This window comes from Chiloscyllium plagiosum, unplaced genomic scaffold (genome assembly GCF_037043375.1).
Source record: "Chiloscyllium plagiosum isolate Xiang-an unplaced genomic scaffold, Cpla_swu_hap1 HiC_scaffold_31, whole genome shotgun sequence".
Lineage (NCBI taxonomy): Eukaryota > Metazoa > Chordata > Chondrichthyes > Orectolobiformes > Hemiscylliidae > Chiloscyllium > Chiloscyllium plagiosum.
Window position 1 is genome coordinate 30,071,600 of NW_028270169.1, and position 21,531 is coordinate 30,093,130.

Below are 21,531 nucleotides of genomic sequence, written 5' to 3' on the forward strand. Positions count from 1 at the left end.
CAGGGATGCAGAGTTTATAGCCCATCCCTCAATTGTGGGATTGCTTAGCCCTGTCTATTGCATGCTGCTTCCTCTGTTTGACATGCCATCGGTCCTGTGTTGTAGCTTCACCAGATTGACACCTCATTTTTAGTTATGTGCTGTTCCTGGCATGCCCTCTTGTACTCTTGTTTGAACGAGGGTTGATCTCCTGGTTTGATGTCAATGGCAGAATGAGGAATATGCCAGGCATTGAGGTTATAGATTGTATTGGAGTGCAATTCTGCTGCTGCTGATGGCCAAAAGAGCATTTCGTGGATGCATTATTTTGAGTGCTAAGTCTGTTTGAGGTCTGCCCCATTTAGCATAGTGGTATTGCCACACAACATATTGGAGGGTGAAAAATGATGTGATGACAGGACTTTATCTCTAGAAGAACTATCTGGTGGTCACTGCAACTGATGCTGCCAAGGATAGATCAGCAACACTTAGATTGATAGGGATGATGTCAAGTATGTTTTCTTTCTTATTGGTTCCCTCATTACTTGCCACAGACTTAACAACTTTGTCCTTTACAACTTGACCAGCAGTCATTGTATCAAGCCACTCTTGATGATGAACATTGAAATCCTACACCCAGAGTATATGCTGTGTTCTTGAAACTCTTAGCGCCTCTTCCAAATGGTGATAACATTTTATAGCACTGATAAATCATATTGGCAGGGTGGTTACATAGCAATAATTGGGTGGTTTAATTACCCATGTTTGACTTGATGCCATGAGGTATCATAGTGTCCAGTGTTAATGCTGAGGATTTCCATGGCAGCACTTTTCCATCTTATACCACTGTGCAGTCGTCTCTGGTGGGTCTTACCAGCCAGTGAATGGGACAGGACAGGTCATAACAAGGATGGTGATGATGATCTCTGGGACATTGTAAGTAATGAGTATGACTATTCCAGGCTGTGGCTTGACTAGTTTGTAGGGCAGCTCTTCCAACTTTGCTCAAGTCAACAGCACCGTGTTTGCCATTGTCATTTTTGGTGCCTAGGTTGATGCCTGCATGATCTATCTGGTTTCATTCCTTTGTTTAGATGTAACAGCAGTTTGATATGACTGACTGGCCTGTCAGGCCATGTAAACCAGATCCAGTAAGGATAGTCAATTTCCTTCCCTAAAGAACAGCATTAAACCAGATAGAATTTGACAATTATCAACATGGTTAGATCAGCAAATAAAATAGTAGATTTTATTGAATTCAGATTTGATAATTTGCTATGTTAGAATTTAAACCCATGTCTCCTGAGGATTATCCCAATGGCAATATCAGTACACGATCACTTCCATTTATTAAATAGCATTATAGTAACATTAGTTTGGTTAGCTTGAAGAAACACTGTATTTTCCAGAACCAAGAATCTTTTCCCAAATTTCAATGTCTTACAGAATTTTCCCCAAACTATATATTGTTAACAGTGTCCATTTAAAAAACACCCACACACTAAACTCACATTGCCATGCACTTAAGTACGTAAGAATTAGGAGCACGAGCAGGCTATTCAATCCCTTGGGCCTGCTCTGCCATTTGATGATTATGGCTGATCTCATCTTGCCTCAACTCCACTTTCCCGCCTGCTCTCCATAATTAGTGACACCACGAAACATGTAGTAAATCTCACTGACCATGTACTATCTGAAAGCGAAGTGTTTGTCCTTGCATATAGTTTCAACTTTTGTGTGCCTTCATCCCACAAACATGAAGAGGTATTTACTGCGTTTAAACTCATTTACTCCCAGCTTTTCTGCCACAAATCAGTGCCTAATGAAGACAGTGAATCCTTGAAAGCACACTTAGCTGGCATAACTCAGACATGTTGCAGCTTTGAACAAACTGTCTGAATTTCACATGGAACATGAATGTCTGATAGTGTTGCAAGATCACAAGGTCAATCTAAATAAATATATCTATAATACATATATAAAAAATTATGTATGTCAGTCATGATTATATCAACAATGCACGTCTTTAATGGCATGTCCAAAATTATGTCCACTAGACCTGCCATTCAGCATAACTAAAGATCCTTACTCAAAAGCAAAGTAAATTGAAAAAGAAATTGCTGGTCTTTGTTAGGGCAATGGGTTGCTGGTGATATATATGGTAGGGTTTGTCCTCAAGGCTCTCTATCACATGGTCCACACATGAATGAGCAGCCCAAGACAAATAAAAGTGATCTCTCTTTACACCCTATCTGACTTATGACTGCTTCTCCACAACAAGAACTGGTCATATGACTGAATGAAATGGTACAACCATCCCTGAGCAAGTTTTTAATTTCCACAGTTAAGGATTCCTTCACATTACGGAAAGTAGTGATGAAGTGACAATGTCACTCATAATCAATAATCCCTAGACTAATGTTCTGAGGCCATGGGTTTGAAAGCCACCATAGTGAAATTTGACTTTAGTAAACAGACACAAAAAGCTAACCTAGTGGTGTCCATCATAAACCACTAGTTTACTAATTTTGTTTACGGATGGAAATCTGCCATCTTTAGCTGTGCCTAAAATCATTTTTTGAAATGGAACAGTCAAATAGGTTCCCTTTGTTTGATGTCCTAGTTGAGACATCTTCCAGGGGTTCTCGACTCCAATTTCCACAAACCTATGTTTACTCGTCAGTATGCACATTGAGATTCCTGCAATTCCATAGATGAACTTGGCTTTAACTAAAATGTTAAAAATATTACCTGAGCTATTTGTTCAACTTACAAACTTGTTGCTGAAATGGAGTTCATCTCCTTGAATTTGTGTTCTTGTAAATTGTCCTGAATGCAAGATGAAAAACTTTGACAAAATGGGTATTTTTTCCAGCAATACTCAAGTTCTGTATACAAATGACTAAGTACATAAGTTGAAAGCTAAGTTAAATCACTTAATTTCCTGTTTATGGAATCATCAAAGCATTCAAAATATAAAGTTAAAAATCACATATCACAAAGTTATAGACTAACAGGTTTATTTGGAAGCATCAGCTTTCAGAGTGCTGCTCCTTCATCAGGTGGATAAAACACATAATGAATAGTGTTTTAAATAAAATTATGTCTTCAAATCATTCAGGAAAGAAGGCAGCCTGCAATTATTAGTTGAGTTGTCTATGGGACACAGATCCTTCCTGAATTAATTCAGTCAAGATACAGTCCAGGTCAGTGATATGTTTACGTAAACATTAATGGAAATTGTATTTCCGTCCTTAGCATTGAATGTCAACACTCTATACTTTCATTATATATTCTCACTAACCAAGCCAATTCAGAATGTCTGAATCAAATAGCACCAAAATCAAATGCTTTTGATTTATTTTGTTGATTACGTTTCAGAAAAAATTAAGGCAGAAGATCTACCAAAAATGGGCCAATAAGAGGTGGTTTTCACATATTTTAACTCTTAACCTTTTTGAGAACAAGGCCACTATGTTCAGGGGAAGGCATTCCACGCTTGCCATGAAAGTTAATGAGATCAGTGGTATCTTGCCAGCACCATGCTCCTGACCAAGTGTCTCCCCTGTCACTACTGGATCCATTTGACGCATTATATAGGCAAAGCTTCGAATCCCCTTTCTGTTTCCTTAATTTCAATAGGATAATGCTCACCATTTTTTGCCTTTTTTCATTCTTTCCCGCAGATCCATTACTGTAATGGGTAGCACTGGAAGAGGAAGATGATACAAAAACACTGACATCTTGTTTACCATGTAATGTTTTGTACTGAAATATACAGAACATCAGAATCATTAGGATAGTGAAGAGTATTGACAGGTACATTGATCATTTCATTATTGGATATAAATTCTTGCTTGCCATTCACCTTCACTAAGCAAAATTCTAAATCAACTAAGAAATTTGACAAATGTTTCAAAGATCCAACTGAAATGTTTAACATCAACACAGCAGTAAATAACAATGAGAACATTGACGCTGAGACTGAGTGGAAGATTTTATACAACATTGCATACCAGTCTGCAAATGTCACTATGCGCTTTATGAAGAAAGTACACTGGGTTTTGAACAATATCGGAATGTGGGTATCATTGTTAAGAATGCCAACTATTTCCCATCCCTAGTTTCCCTTATAAGGGCATCCTGAAAGTTTAAGGTCACTTTTAATGATACCAGCTTTTGTATTTTTGAGGCATTTTAAAAATGAAATCAAATTCTTAAAATTGTCATGATGGTATTTGAACCATTTTGAGGAAAACATTCCAAGCTGGCCAAATGTCAGCATTTCTGACAAAAGACAGCATAGATCATGTCCCTTTCCCCTTAGTGCCACTCCTACTAGAATTCTGCTATTAATGTCAGTCAATCTGGTCTCTGCTGGATGACCATTCTCATAAAAACAAAAATTCTTAACTTTAAGACCAGGATTATTTATTTATGCAATAAAACTCAGAGAGGAATAGTGCTGAGAAGAGACAGAATGAACGACAATGACAGCAATGGCAACAAAGACGCATATGATTTTATGGGGAAGAAAGGAACAACAAATGGAGATTCAGAGATGGTGGTGTTGGACTTTGGCTCAATTTACCAACTTACTTTCTTCTATGTGTGAGCCAAGTCCTGCGTGCGCTTTTAAATGAAGCAATAGGAGAAGATATTCGTCTCCCACTCTTTATTTATTTTAAACAGTAAGTGGACAAAGCATTCAGAGCTCTGGGTCTAAATCTTTTTGTCCCTGACAAAACTACAAAGTGTGCCAGTTCAAAAAGTAAGACCTCGTTCTGTCCCTGCTCCAGTCTTTTATACAATAAAAAACGTCATACAAACACTGAGGTAGAATTATCTTCTGATTGGGTGTTGATCTGACTCCCTTCCCCGCCTCCTCACATTCCCGGATGTCCAACCCCACGTGACCTTCTTTTGCCCGCGAAATGGAGCATCACGTGGCCTCCTCGGCCAGCTTCCTAGGCGTGAAACGGGACGTCACGTGACTGCCCGCACTCTTCCTGGGCGCGAAACGGGACGTCACGTGACCGCCCCGCACTCTTCCGGGGTGCGAAACGGGACGTCACGTGACTGCCCGCAATCTTCCTGGGTGCGAAACGGGACGTCATGTGACCGCCCCGCACTCTTCCGTGACGCGAGACGGAACGTCACGTGACCGCCCCCTGCGTGGGTCACACGACGTCACCACAGGCTTCTGAATACTGAATCCATCCACAGTCACAGCCAGCCTTCTGTTTTTCAAGTAAGCCATATATTTACAAGTCCCCCTTTTGGTCTCAGAAAAATGAGACCAACCAACCAGTTCTATACATCACATTCGCTCTCCGATGCATAGTCTTCCCTTCTTGCGAGAGCCATAGTTTCTGTCTCCATCTGTGACATCTGGTAGGATGGGGGAGCCTTCCCTTCAATTGCTGTAATAATTACCCTGTTTAACAAAGATCTAATACAGGGAATACAACAACATCCGCACAACACTAACACAATAATCATACCACCGAGGGACATAAACACAGAGGCAATTAATCCTTTCCATTTCCCAAACCATGAATCAAAAATTCCTCCTAGAGAGTTGTCAATACCGGAATGTTCATGCATTTCTTCAGACAAAGTTCTTAATCCTATCAGGGCTCTGGTTACCGAGCCATCAGGTGCCGTATTGTTGGGGATAAACGTACAACATTGGTCTCCGAACATAGAGCACACTCCCTTTTTCTCTGCTAACAACATATCTAAAGCCATTCTATTTTGCACTGTCATCAATGAAGTCGCTACCAATTGTTCAGAGAGTCTCGCCACCGCATCTCTAGTTCTATTGGCTAGCCTGAGAACATTGTAATGTACATAATTAATTCGGTTAACGTTTTTATTCGGCGTAACTGGAAATAAAACACCGATAATTGGGAGATTCTCAAATCCTGCTGCTATCTGATCTGCCAATTGATATTCATCAGGTACACCGCGGGGAACACCTATTGCATCTATGTAAGTGGTTGAGCCAGATGTGACATCAAACAAGTCCCTACGAATTCGTGTATACGGATTTATTCCCCGTTGTCGTTCTCCTAAGAGAAATAAGGGTACTCCTAACCTGACCATTGCACAGGTTCCAGACCAATGTGGAGGTAGACTAATATGCAGTGTTCTATCTCCACAGTACCAAAAAAGATCAGCTCTGGCCCAAACCATTGTGCTAGCGTTCTGCCAGCCGGTTACATTAATTGTACCCTGACACCAATCAGCAGGCATGTCTCCCAAGACTATATTTGACTTTCGAGCAAAACATGTATAATTGTTGGCCCTTGGTGTAAACACTGGAGGCAACGTAGAATTCTTTACAGGTGGGAAAATAGCACTTAATGTGGTACAATTTGGAGGGTCCGCCTGCATAGTGAGGGTCATCATACAGTGAAATCCTATTGGGTCTATATTAGGGAACAATGGAGCTGGGGTAGTAAATAGGGTTGGCCTTGCCGAAGAACATGCGATGCAATTACTCATATTCATTGAGGTTGCGGTCGCTGTCATCCAGTCTAGCCATAAGTTCTTGTCCCCATACCCGGTAGCTAATTTAATAATATCCATTCTCGTAAGGTTGTTGTGGTCTATTACCACAACTCCTGAACTTGGTTCTATCTCCATACTTGTATTTTCAGTTTGTGGCTGGCTCATAGGAGGGTCCACTAAGGTTACCTTCAATAATCCCATGTTATCCACTCCAGATTGATCTACACCTACTACTAAATAAAAGCTTCTGTCATCACTCTCACAGTAAATCTGTACCTCTTTTGGACTAGGATTAGTATCAAATTTTGTCAGGGTTAACAAAAGTGGATTTTTTAGCTCTGAAGAATGATCGAGTTGCCCCTTTGTCAGGCTCACATGATCTCGAATGTTCCATCTATTATCCGAAGGTGACGACCTCTTGGGGGTCCATCGTACCCCAGTCCATGTTAATACATTATCCCACAACGGGCATGGGTCATAGTAAATGGCATAGAAGCAAAGGTATACATCATACTCCCTCCAGCTTCTTACATCTTTGCCACAATCAATTACTTCGCATAAATCAAACTGATATGTTGTACCATGATTTCTATCGTGCCTGATGTGTACCTGGCTCCTCGTCTCCCTTAAACATTTATCCGCCTCTTGTCCTGTTGATCTTTTGTTCCTGAAACTTCCTCCCTCGCCTGTGTGTTTGTCCCTCGTGGTTAATACTCCTATTAACAGCAGCATAACACTTATACATAAAACAATAGCAAAGACTCCCAACCTCCACAGCCTAAGGTAATGTGGGCTGCTTACAGAGATAGAAATTATATCCTTGACACAACTTTGGTTAGAAATCTTGAGAACCTCTCCCCCTTTTTCTAGAACCCTCTTCCTGCGTACATTAAACGTTTAAGACCCTTCTACTCTCTTTCTGTTCTTATTTGTTCTAGAGTTCTCGTTGGCGGTTCCGTAGCTGCACACTGGCTCCAATGGTACCAGCTTTCTCCTTTCCCCTGCAGTCTGACCGCATGAGATGTCCTCTCCACTACCTTATAAGGTCCTGTCCACCTTGGCTCCGACCACTTCCGTTTGATCACCTTCAGCAGGACCCAGTCTGTGGTAGATGGCGCCTGGCTCTGTAGTTCCCCCTTTTCCGATCCAACCTGTTTGGAGAAAGCTGACACCAAAGCTGTTAGTTGGTCATAGTAAGGTTTGTACCTTAGAGGGGCTCCTCATCCCTCTAACATCTGTATTCCAGCTCCTGGTCCCGGGAACTGCTGCCCTGTTGTTAGCTCATACGGAGTGAACCCTGTAATAGAGTTTACTGAGCTTCTGATGGACATTCAAGCTAAAGGTAGGGCATCCACCCAGCTTAACTTTGTTTGTGCACACACTTTTCCTATTTTTCCTTTTATGGACTGATTCATTCTTTCCACTTTTCCCTGGGACTGAGGATGGTACACTGTTCCAAACGCATGTTTCAGTCCTAAAGCTGCTTCAACTTCTTGCAGGTCTTTATTCTTAAAATGTGTTCAATTATCTGACCTGACTTTCTTTGGAAACCCATGCGTTGGAATATATTGGTTTATCAAGAATTTGATCACTGTCTTTGCATCTTCCTTTTTCGCAGGTATTGCTTCTGGCCATCCACTGCTACCAAAAGGTACCGGTATCCGTTTACTCTCTCTATCATATCAGTGTAGTCAATCACTATTTCCTGACCTGGCATTCTTGGGAGAGGGAATTTTCCCTCGTGTGGTTTCACTGTTGGTCTCACGTTATATTCTGTACACGTTCTACATTCCCTGATATAATTTTCAATCATTGCTGGCAAAAACGGATGCCACCAATGTGTCAGATACCTCTGCATCAGTGTTTTTCCACAATGTGTGAGCCCATGAGCCTCCTGAAGCATCGAAGCTATCAAACCTGGGGGTAGCACTGGTCTACCGTCCGGTGACCTCCAAATCACTTCTGAGTCTGTGGTCCCTCTCTCTCCATACTGTCAGTTCATGAGGAGAGGCTTTCTGCTGCTCTTTTATTAACACATTCGCATCGCAAGCAGGCAGCAGGTCATACACTATTCTCTCTGTTTACATCATTATATACTGTGGGGTATACCCTGCTGCTTTCTTTGCTGCTGAGTCGGCTTCCTGATTACCCTTCGCTACTACTGTATCTGCTTTATCATGTCCTCTACACTTGACCACCGCCACTTCTGCGGTTTCATTAGGGCCTCCGCTAATCTTTTCATATCTTTTTCATGTTTAATTGGGGTTTTTGCTGCTGTTAAGAATCCTGCCCTGATCCATTGACTAAGTTCTACCTGTATAGCCCCTGCCACATATGCAGAGTCGGTGTAGATATTTACTCTTTTTCCCTCTGACCATTCTAACGCAGCTATCATTGCCTGTAGTTCAGCCAACTGGGCTGATTCTTTACCTGTCACTTTTCCTGTCAACACTTCCTCAAATCCCTCACTTGTCTGTCGCACCACTGCATAGGCTGCTTTAAGTCCTTCAATTGGATGTCTATAACAGCAACCATCTGTGAACAGCACTTCTTCTGGGTCTACTAATGGAATTGCCTGTAAATCTGCCCTAACTTTGGTATCTCTCTGAACCCTTTCCTCACAGATGTGTGGCTCTCCTTCTCCCATATTATCAGCCATGTTAATTCCTTCATGTGTAAAAATTATATGTGGTGCATTCAAGATTTTCTCTAACCTAGTTTGCCGCAGTGATGTCATTGTAAAGGCTGCTGAGTTCACATAGGCCATTATACTATGTGTCGTCAGTACTGTTAATGAATGGCCCATGACTATATGTGCTACCTTTTGGAGAATTTTTGCTACCCCTGCTGCATGTCTTGTACATGGCGGGTGTCTGTCCTCTACTGGGTCAAGAGTAACACTTACATACATCAGCACCTGCCTGCCTCCTCCTTTTTTCTGAAAAAGAACACCATTTATTGTGTGTAACTTTTCAGAAATGTCGAGGAAAAATGGCTCTTTTTAATCTGGGACCGCTAAATCAGCAGCCCGCGTTAAAGCCTGTTTAAGAGATATGAAACTTTTGTCCGCCTCCGTAGTCCATTGCAGATGGGCCGACAAATTTCTCATACCTTGTTCAGTTACCATGGCCCTGAGAGGGAAAGTGAGTTCCCCATATGATGCAACGAATTGTCTACTATATCCTGCCAACCCAAGAAAGAAGAGCATGTCTTTTACAGTGACTGGTTTGGTATGATGCAGAATGGAGGATCTATGAGACGGAGACACACCTGTTCCCTTAGCAGAAATAATTCTACCCAGAAAAGACACCGTTTGTCTGCAGCATTGCAATTTAACCCGTGAAACTTTGAAATCGACACTATACAGGTGAAACAGCAACGACTTTGTGGCTTCCAAACAAGAAACATGATCAGGTGCTGCCAAAAGAATGTCATCCACATACTGGATCAATACCACCCCTTTTGGGAGTGTCACATCCTTCAGCTGCTGTTTCAATACCTGATTAAACACCCCAGTTGACAAAATAAACCCTTGAGGGACCCTTGTATAACGCAATTGTTGACCTTTGTAGGTAAACGAAAAAATATCCCTCAGATGTTCAGCTAGGGGCAAACAGAAGAACGTCTTGGCCAGATCAATGCACGAGAACCACTTATGGTCAGAGGTCAGCACAGACATCGCAATGTAAGGGTTTGGAACTGGAACTGTTGGAGTAGAAACGACACTATTAATCCATCGAAGATCATGCGCCATCCTATATTTACCTGTATTCTGCTTCTCTACAGGTAAGATAGGGGTGTTCCAGGCTGACTGGGAGGGTTCTAGCACCCCTGCTGCTAACAATCCTTCAACTGTGTCAGCAATGCCGGCTTCAGTCTGTGTTTGTGTGAATATTGTCTCTGCCAAATTGGAGTGTGGTCAATTAAATCGAATGTGATTGGTGTGACATGTTTGCAGTAACCAACGTCCGTTGAACTTGCTGTCCACAAGGTATCTGGTAGAGAGTCAAGCATCGCTGCAGCCTGTGGATGGTCTGTTTTCTCCCTACCATGAAACCTTTCAATCTGCCTATGTTCCAGCAGTACCTTGTCAGTTGTCCTGTACATAATTCTATAGGCTTCCTCTGATGGTGAATATTGTAAACCAGGTAACTGAGTCCACACTCAGTCCATTAGCACCATCAAGCATTTGGACATAGGTCCCAGATCCTTGGCCTGATATTCAGCATGCACGGCCAATGTGACATGAGGTATAGCTTCTTCAGACATCTCATACCATTCCAACTGTTCTGCAGTTAATTCAACAACACCCACCACACCTTCCTTTCCAAGCAGAACGCAACTGGAAGAAATATCCCATTGAGTCCCTTCTAGGTGCTGATAGAATGCATGCTGATAAATTTCGTTATCATCTCTATCATAATATAAGGTAACATGAAGGGGATCTGCAGGAGGAGCATAGGGGTGCAGCATCTGAACCCAGGGTCGCCATTGGCTGTATAAAGACTGTATGCCATTGTTTTGCCTGTTTTCGGGTTCGAGAAGTCCCCAGTATATATCTGCCCACTGCCCTTCTGCTGTTGGTGATGTGTCCGGTGATAACATCATTTGGGATCCAGAGTGAATCATTGTCATAGAACAGTTGACGGAATGGCCATTTGGAAAGGTCACCACCAGTCCGTCTGGTCCGCACAAAACCGAGACCCGCATCTCACCAGCAAGTCACGTCCCATCAAATTCACGGGCATGCAGGTGATGAAATATACTGGTGACGAAAGGTCTGTCCGGCCACTGATGTGATCAGTGGCGATGTCAAAGGCAGATTTTCTGGTTTACCCGAGAACTGGACGCTAGAGGATGACATGCTTGACCGAGGTATATCACAAGTGATGGTAGAAAATCTTTCACCCGTGTCAACCAAAAAAGACAGATTCTTGTCCATTACCCTCATTTGCATAAAGGGGTCTGCCAACCCCACATGCCCCATCAATATTCATACCCCTGCCCTTCCAGCATATTTTGGGGGTACTGTCCTTGCACCGGGGCTGCAGCTGCATTTGGGACTTGATAAGGCTGAACAGCCTGTTGAAAAGGAGGCTGACTTCCGCGGACATACTGTCCTCGGATCAATCCCTGGCCTCTCTGGGTTCCCCACAACATGGGGCAATCCCTTCTCCAATGCCCAGGTCGGCCACATTCAAAACAGGTGTTGGGTGGCTGACCTCTGAATCCTCCGCGGCCCCTTCCTCTACCACGCATTCCTCCGGGAACACCTATAGGCCTGCCCCCATATTGAGGATAGGGTGGCATCCAATCAGGTGTTGGGTTTAAACTCGGGAGGTTGTTTTGTGGCAACGGCCGCTGAACCATCTGATTAGTTGTCTTTTGGGAGGCCTTCTTTGTATCACTAGCCTTCCTCCTAGCCTCATTGAGCTGTAACTTCAACAATTGCACTTGAGCTGACTCATTACTCTGTTTATCCTCATCCTGTTTTGTCCTGTAACGCTTCATGTGGTGCGTCAAATGTTTTTCCCACTGTTCTGTAGAACAACCTGGGATGTCAGGATTACTCTCCATTGCCTCTTTTACTTCCTTAGGCATCCCTGCCATAACAGCGTTCCTAAATAACGTAGTCTGTAACTGACCTGACCCTGGATGGCTCCCTGCAGTATCTGTCCACGTGTCCTTACACCTAGCCAAAAAGGCAGGCATATCCTCACCCTCCTTCATTGTGAAGGTGAGTGAGTACATCGCTCCCGGTGGAATCGGGAATCTCTCCCTCATTGCCCTTCCCACACATGTGGTATGCCGCGCAAACGGGTCCGAATCAGGTAATAAGGTGGTCCCCGCAGACGCTTCAATCTGCTGTATTTCCCACATACTCAATTGCTTACCCAATAATGCTCTCCAGTCGCCCATGGCTAACTTGTGACCTAGTGTATATTGAGAAAATTTTGTCATCCAGGGCCCACCTCCCTCCATGGGTGGGGGCATTTTATCCAGGATGCAATTCATATCAGTATATGTGAAGGGCTGATAAACATTCCCCAGATAAGAGCCTCTATAAATTAATGGCATTTGGTGGTGCTGATACTTTATAGGTTGTCGTAATGTGTCTCTTTGACGCAAGTTGTAACTTGGTTCAGGGAGGGGCTTCAGTAAAGGGCCATGTTCGGTATGCATTGTGAGTGAGCCTTTCAAAGTGACTGGGTAAGTGTTTGGATCATCGTCTATCAGGGATTCTTCGTCCTCAATATCTATACTACTTTTAGACTTCTCCCCATCCAATATCTCTCTATCCTGTTCTTCCCTCAAATCTCCTTCTTCTATCTGAGAACCCATCATCCAATAGCTGACCTGAATCATGTAATCTTCCCCTCTTTTCATTCTCAGCCTTATACGGTGTCGAATGAGCATCTGGCTCCTGCACTGCTAAACATCTCCCCTGTTTTGGCTGTTCTTTGTTTCTACTATGCATCATTATCACCCTGTTTGCTTCCTCCGCTTCCTTAACCCTCTGATCAACTTCTAGTGTTAATTTTTCTACTTTTCTGATACTTTCTTCTACAGCTTCCGCCAGTCTCTGTTTTACTACGTTGTACTCTCTTGTTCCTACTTCTTGCATATCTAAGACCCCTTCTTGAACATACATAAGTGGCATTTGTATTACAGGATATGAGAGCAGTGATTGTATCACAGGCAATTTAGGATATAATGGCGCGGATGGTCCTGAATTTTCTGTTTCCTTTGTTAATTCTGTTGTAGAGGTACCACCTACTCTCTTTTGTAATGTTTCTACCGCCATACAGGCTAACGTCATGTTGTGCAGATGAATCCTCCTGTCTTCTTTCTCCCCACCTTCTTTTGTCCACTTTCTTCTAACTAATATTGACCCTTTCTTTCCCTTCATGTGCTCTTCTACTCTAAGTTAGCTTGCTCTTCTGCTTTTCCTAAAAACAGTGACAATTTCTTCCTCTCCTCATCTTTAGGAACTTTGCCCTGTTTCTGTAATTCCTCCCAAATCTTATCATATTTCTCCATCATTATTTTTTGTTTGTTCTTTGCGAGCCCACTGACTAACTGACTTCTGGCTTTACCCCACTGCTGTTTTACGGGTAACATTAAATCGGAAGAACATCCTCCGTATTCTTCACACTCTTTATCAAACTCCCCTTCCATTTTATGTATGTTTGTTTTAATCCTCCCGTCCAGTAGTCAGTTGGTTTGGATATAAATATAACCGAGCAACCAACCCAATCAAAGACAAATCCGGTGGCTAGTCAGTTTGGATGGAGTGCACCCGAGCAACTGACCCTTTCAGCGAGATTTACCAGCAGTTTCGTATCACCGTTAGGTTTCCAGCCTTGACTCTCTCTCACTGAAACACCACCGTCTCTGTCTTCAAAACGCTACTGGCTTTTCTACCACCCTCCGTACATTCCCCAATATAATTCTTAAAACTTACAACACATGAATCATACCAAAATTTGTGAGCGTTGCTTTTATGAGATCCTGCTCAATGGACTTTAAACCTCCTCACACATACGTACCTTGTTGCTTTTATGAGGACTCTAACCCCACGGGACTTTAAACCTGTACGCCTCAAACTTTGTTGCTTTTATGGGGACTCTAACCCCACAGGACTTTAAAACCGTACGTACTATATTAATACTTTATCCACTTACTATTACTAGGACACTTGCAGTATAATGACAACAATCAATTTAGTATCTCCAATTGCAGAACTTCGATATAAACAGGCGTCTGCTCACCTTTTTTATGCGGCGCCGCTAGTTGTTGTCATCAAACGTCAGTTGTCCGTTGTTTCTATTTTTCTCTCTTTGCGTCACTTCTCCGTCTTCATCACGTCAGGGTCACCAATTTGTTGGACTTTGGCTCAATTTACCAACTTACTTTCTTCTATGTGTGAGCCAAGTCCTGCGTGCGCTTTTAAATGAAGCAACAGGAGAAGATATTCGGTCTCCCACTCTTTATTTATTTTAAACAGTAAGTGGACAAAGCATTCAGAGCTCTGGGTCTAAATCTTTTTGTCCCTGACAAAACTACAAAGTGTGCCAGTTCAAAAAGTAAGACCTCGTTCTGTCCCTGCTCCAGACAATAAAAAACGTCATACAAACACTGAGGTAGAATTATCTTCTGATTGGGTGTTGATCTGACTCCCTTCCCCTCCTCCTCACATTCCCGGATGTCCAACCCCACGTGACCTTCTTTTGCCCGCGAAATGGAGCATCACGTGACCTCCTCGGCCAGCTTCCTAGGCGCGAAACGGGTCCTCACGTGACCGCCCGCACTCTTCCTGGGCGCGAAACGGGACGTCACGTGACCGCCCGCAATCTTCCTGGGCGCGAAACGGGATGTCACGTAACCATCCCGCACTCTTCTGGGACGCGAGACGGAACGTCACGTGACCGCCCCCTGCGTGGGTCACACAATGTCACCACAGGCTTCTGAATACTGAATCCATCCACAGTCACAGCCAGCCTTCTGTTTTTCAAGTAAGCCATATATTTACAGTGGCAAAAGAGGGAAAAAGGAATGAAAGTAAAAGGGAACAAGTGGAAATTGATGGCATTGAAAGAGAGAAGGAAAGGGGAAATTAAATGCAGAAGGAGAAAGGCAGAAACTAGAAAGAACATGGTGTGCAAGAAGGAACAAAACTTTGAGTGATTGGGAGAAAGGAAACAGAATTCCAGCAATATCTGAAAGGGGAAGACCGGAAAATATTTCTGTTAGATTGACTTAAATGATATTCAACACATTGATAAGATTATATATCTTTGAAATACAGGGCTGATTAGAGCTGTAGAAATACAAAATGTCTATTCATAGAAAACTTGAGTGAAGGAATAAATCTTTGAGAAAATAGAAAAAAGAAAGAATGGATAGTAATCAGTGGATTTAGATTCACCATCTGCATGTTCCTTTTAGTTACATGGGGTCAATTAGCTCAGGTGGTTAGACAGTTGGTTTGCAATGCAGAGTGACACCAACCATGCACATTCAAGTCCCACTCTGTCAATCTTGCCCCTTGCCTGAGGCATGGTGATTTTCAGGGTTAATCTCTCTCACCAATAACTTTTCTCTAATGAGAAGTGGGACTATGGTAACTTTACAGTTGTGGCTGTGGACTACAGAGATCAAGGTCAGCTCTATAAATGAAATGCAACTTGGAAGTTTCCCTCCACTGTTCAGCTTATTTATTCTGTCACACTTTATTTGTCTTCAATTATATACACATTAATAAAAATTAACTGTTTCTTTAGGCTTGCCATAACTGCAATTGACCAGTGTGCTTCCCTAAACAAGGGTTCAGGAACATCCACATGGATGTGAGTCTTGGAGGACAGTGCATAGTGTTATGACATGGAGACAGCCAAATCAAATCAGCCTCTCTATTCCTGTATTCACAACACAGTAAAATTAAAATAGTCAATGACTCAAAATTGACCCTAATAGTTCCTAACCAAACTTTCTGAATAACTAGTCCCAGACTTTGTGAATAATCAATATCAGACACCAGGTTTATAACTTAACAATTTGTTTATAATACAGTAACTTTAGCTCAGCAAAGTTAAACAACCAAATAATTAAATTAATGCCTACGATTTAAATACAATAACCTTTGTTTTCAGCCCCATTCCCACATAAAAAACCAGATCAACAAGTTAAGGATTATTTTTAAAAAAAGGAACAAAGCAAAATAGCCAAATTACTTAAGCAGTTTCTATGATGCATTGTTTCACAGGTATATGAGATTGTCTCTTGATTAATTACCTGAAGATGTCAATCAGTGCCACCTTTTCCAATTCATCTTAAGGAAGATTAATAATACTTGTAACTTAGTTTCTATTCTCTGAACTTCCAAAGGATGGTAATGGGAGGTTAGGCATGCAATTTATAAATCTTCATGCTGCAACGACAATAGCCAAACTTCTTCTCTCAGAGACTGCCAATTCAAAACAGGACAAAAAACTCCAGCCCCTCACTGTGTTTGATCCCAGACTTTGGTTGCAAAATGTAAATCCTTTTTTTAACTCATCACCAGCTAAGTATATTAATCAAAATGGATACAGGTATTAGCATTTATAAAGTATCTTGCCACCTCATCTCAAAATGCTTCATGCAACATATTATTTTCTTTTGGTGGGTACTGAGCATTATGTATTCAGACACTGCAGCAATTATGTAGCATGAACATTCCATAAGCATCATCAAAATAAATGACAATTTAATCTGACAGTACTGTGTGAATATAGAACAGGATGTCAATTATAGAGTCATAGAGAGGTACAGCACAGAAACACACCTTTGGTCCAACTAATCCATGCTGACCAGATATCATAACCTAATCTAGTCCCACTTGCCAGCATTTGGCCCATATCCCTCTAAACCATGTTGAAAAAAAGGAGGGAATGGGAGTACAGGGAATTACATATAGGTTAGACTAACATCAGGGAATATGTTAGAGTACAGGTAGCCCCAGGGTAATGCGCGTTTCAGCAGCAAAATTTGGCTATAACATCGCTGAAGAATTAGGGAATGGTATTTTTGAGAATGCTTATCTCTGCTTGCAATAGCATGATTCCAGCAGGGATTAGTTTGTGTACGGTTCATTCTGCGCAAGCGCCAAAATCTCCATGGTGCTCTGCATATGCGCAATGTCAGCGCTGGTCTTTGAGCCATACCCGACATGTGCCAATGTCAGCTGCCAACAGAACAGCTTTCTGTGAGAGGTACTGTTCAGAGAGCAGCCTTCTTACATTTTTTAAATGTACTGTGTTAAATTTACTTTTGTTCTATTAATAAATATGATTTCAACCTTCATTCTGGCTTTGCAATATTTTGTGTAGACTTTTGGGTGATTTTTGAGTGATTGTAAGTGATTAGTTTTGCTAGTCTATCACTAACCCCACTTTTCCCATATGCCCCATTATTTATATAAAGCAATTTTCTATTTAGCTAAGTTTTGCTACAATGCAATTATGGTGTTATAGGAGAACTACCTGTATTATAATTTCGGGATTTATAAAATATTAATGGGATTAGACAAAGCCAACATGAATTATCTTTGACAAACCAACTAGAATTTTTTGAGCATGTTAATAGTAGAATACAAATGGGAGATCCAGTATATGTGGTGTATTTGGATTTTCAGCAAGCTTTTGATCAAGTCCCACATGTGAGGTTAGTGTGCAATATTAAAGAACATAGAATTTGTGATCAGATGTGGACATGGATTGAGAATTGCTTCGCAGATAGGAAACAGTGAATAGAAATAAATGGGTCTTTGTTCAAATGGAAGGTGATGACTGGAGCACTGCAGCAATCACTGTTCAAAGTCCAACATTTCACAATATATATCAATGATTTGGATGTGGGAATCAAATGCAATATTTACAAGTTTACTGATTGCACAAAACCTTGTGAGTTTTGAGGAGGATGTAAGATTCTTTCTGCTTCATTCATTGCTTCCACTTGGCAATGTAGTAGCAACATATCTCTAGTTTTTCTTGGTCAAATTTTGCACCCTGTACCTTTCTACTGCAATTGCTCCAAGGCTTTTTTGGCATAACCCTGTAGTGACTTCCTAAATGCCAATGTATCTAATGTGATACAGGCTGGATTTGCATAGTTTTCACCCTCTCCATAAGTGAAGTCTCTGTTCCCATGTTAAGATGAGGTCTAGGTTGAAATGTAGGAACAGGAGGAGGCCATTCATCCCTTCAAACTTGTTCCACCATTTGATTATTTCAAGGCTAATCTATGGCCTAAATCCAAACACCCGGCTGGATGTCTTAATGCATTTGCTTACCAAATATTTACCTGGTGTAGTAGGTAGAATTCTGATCTACCTCAATTGCAGTAGAACAATGGTATCATTGAAAGTTTGAAACCACTTCTCTATTTCAGCTGTGAAAAGTATCAATGGATTATTCTTGTGTTTGGGTCAGCAAACATAATGTTCCAACATCACCAGAAAAACAGAATAAACAAGCACGCACATTAGAAATGAAAGTAGACATGACCTCCGGCTATTTCTAGAGCTAGCTTTAGAATACATTTTTATTTTCTTTAACCTTAAACTAACATTTAAAACAGATTGCTGTATGTTATAACATGCCACTTCGGATGTGTCCATCAAAAAGAAATTATTGTATCAAAGGTAATTTTTTAGCTTATGAATTTAGATTTAGATTAGATTACTTACAGTGTGGAAACAGGCCCTTCGGCCCAACAAGTCCACACCGACCCTCTGAAGCGCAACCCACCCAGGCCCATTCCCCTACATTTACCCCTTCACCTAACACTACGGGCAATTTAGCATGGCCAATTCACCTAACCTGCACATTTTTGGACTGTGGGAGGAAACCGGAGAAGCAGGACTAGGCCACTTTGCTCCTGCTGCACCTTTCATAAACGTTGTGGTTGAAATGATTGTGAAGTCCGTTCCATATTCCCACCAACACTCAACAACCTTTTATGCCCTTGCTTATCAAGAATGAATTTCCGCCTTAAAAATAGTCAAAACTCTGCTTCTATTGTCTCCTGATGAACATAATTTCAGAGAATCACAACCCTCGAAGAGGAAAACAAAATCCTCATTTCAGTTTTAAATGGGTGACTATTCATTTTCTCCGTCAGAAGAAATATCCTTTCCAAATTCACCTTGTCAGGATCTTATATGTTTCAATCAAGTGACCTTATAGTTTTCTAAACTCTAGTGAATACAATCCTAGCCTGTCCAAGCTTCTAACACATTTACATCATTCCTTAAATAGGGAAAACAATATTGATCATAGCATCCAGATGTAATTTGACCAATAGACTGTGTTACTGAAGCATAACCTCCCTCCCTTTGAATTAAATTCCCCTTTCAAAAAGCACTAATATTCTGTTAGATTTACTAATTATTTGCTGTAACTGCACTTTAACCTTTTGTAATTTATCCACTAGGACATCTTGTTCATTCTGCATTTCACAGTGCTGCAATCTCTTACAGCTAAAACAATATGCTTTTTTAAAATACTTCCTGCCAAAATGGACAATTTCACATTTTTCACATAATATTCCATTTGCCAGTTCTTTACCCACTCTCTTAACCCAACTATATGCCTCTGCCACCTGCTTATTTTCTCGTTACAACTTGGTTCTAACCTATCTTTGTGTCATCAGAAAATTTAACAACCGAACATTTGATCTGTACATCCAAGTAATTTATGCAAATTGACGGTTTTGCCGAACAACTGGACTTGGCTCTCCATAAACCTGTCGACAGAGACAGCCAGACAATTGCATTCTTCAGTCCGCAGGGTGCCAACAGTACTACTGCAGCTCTGTTTGCTTGTGCACAGTGATGTCAATGTGTATTAGCTACAAGATGCACTACAGAAATTCCTCCAGGATCCTTCACCAGTACCTTCCAACTTGCAATCTTACCTGGAAGGAAAAAGACAACAGATGCATGGGAACCACCAACACTTGCAGGCTCCTCTACAATTCATACAGCATCCTGATTCTTAGAGTCCTAGAGTCATACAGCACAGAAACAGACTCTTTGGTCAAACTTGTCCAGATTGACCAGAGATCCCAATCTAACCTAGTCCCATTTTGCCAGTGATTGGCCGATATACCTTTAAACTCTTTCTGATCATATACCCATCCAATTGCCTTTTAAATGTTGTAATTGCACCCACATCTTGACAGCTCATTCCACACATGCACCACACTCTGTGTAAAAAAAGTTACCCCTCCAGTCGTTTTAAAACCTTTCCCCTCTTACTTTAAACTTATGCCCTCTAGCTTTGGACTTCCCCACCTTTGGCTATTCATGTATCCAATGCCTGTCATGATTTTATAAACCTCCGCAAGGTCACCCTCAGCCTCCGACACTCCAGCCTATTGAGCCTTTCCCTACAATTCAAACATCCAATCCCAACAGCATCCTTGTAAAACTTTTCTGCACTCTCTCAAATTTAACAACACCCTTCCTATGGAAGAGTGACAAGTAGTAAATGCAGTATTGCAAATGGGGCCTCACCAATGTCCTGTACAGCCGTAACATTATGTCCCAACTCCTATACTCAAAGTTCTGACTTACGATGGCGAACATGCCAAACACCACCTTCACCACTCTATCTCCTGTGATTCCACTTTTAAGGAACTATGCACCTGCACCCCTAGGTCTCTTTGTTTGGCAACACTCCCCAAGTCCCTACCATTAACTGTAAAAGTCCTATCCTGGTTTGCCTGAGCAAAATGCAGCACCTCACATTTATCTAAATTAAACTCTATCTATCATTCCTCAGCCTATTGGCCCATCTGATCATGGTACCATTGCAGTCTGAGATAGTCTTCTTCACTGTTGAGTACACCACCTATTTTGGTGTCATCTGCAAACTTACTAACCATGTATCCTATATTCACATCCAAATCATCAAGATAAATCCCAAAAATCTGTGGACCCAACCCCTATCCTTGTGACACATCGCTGGTCACAGGATTCAAATCCGAAAAGGAACCAACCCTCTACTACCACCCTCTGTCTCCAACCTTCAAGCCAATTTTGCAATTGGCAAGTTTCCCCTGGATCCCATGTGAGCTAACTTTACTACCCAGTCTATCATGCGTAGTTGCAGCTATATTGCATTGCCTTCTCAGTCACTGGATCACAACCTTGGAACCCCTTCTTAAAAACCTGGTTAGTGTACTTACAACATCATGGCGTGCAGCAGTGAAGAACACAACTTGCTACCCCTTCCTTACAGCAATTATGGATAGACAACAAATGCTAGCCGTGCTACTGATATCCACATCCCACAGACAAATAAAAGTCAGTTAATGGAATTCTCAGAAAACTAAAGGAATGACTTTCAACGGATACATGACATTATGACACAGTTGGAAACTGGGAGTAGCTCCAAAGTGTTCCTGTATAATTCTGCATGAGTACAGCGCAATGTATAAATGTTTGTCATTGGTCATGATAAGAAACTAAGATTTCATACACTGATCTTG

At 41.6% G+C, this 21,531-nt stretch overlaps 1 protein-coding gene across 3 annotated transcripts in view; it reads right to left on the reverse strand.

Moving 5' to 3' along the window:
* LOC122564053 (uncharacterized) overlaps window positions 1-21,531 on the reverse strand; it is a 124,053-nt gene that overhangs the window by 62,063 nt on the left and 40,459 nt on the right. The window lies entirely within an intron of this gene.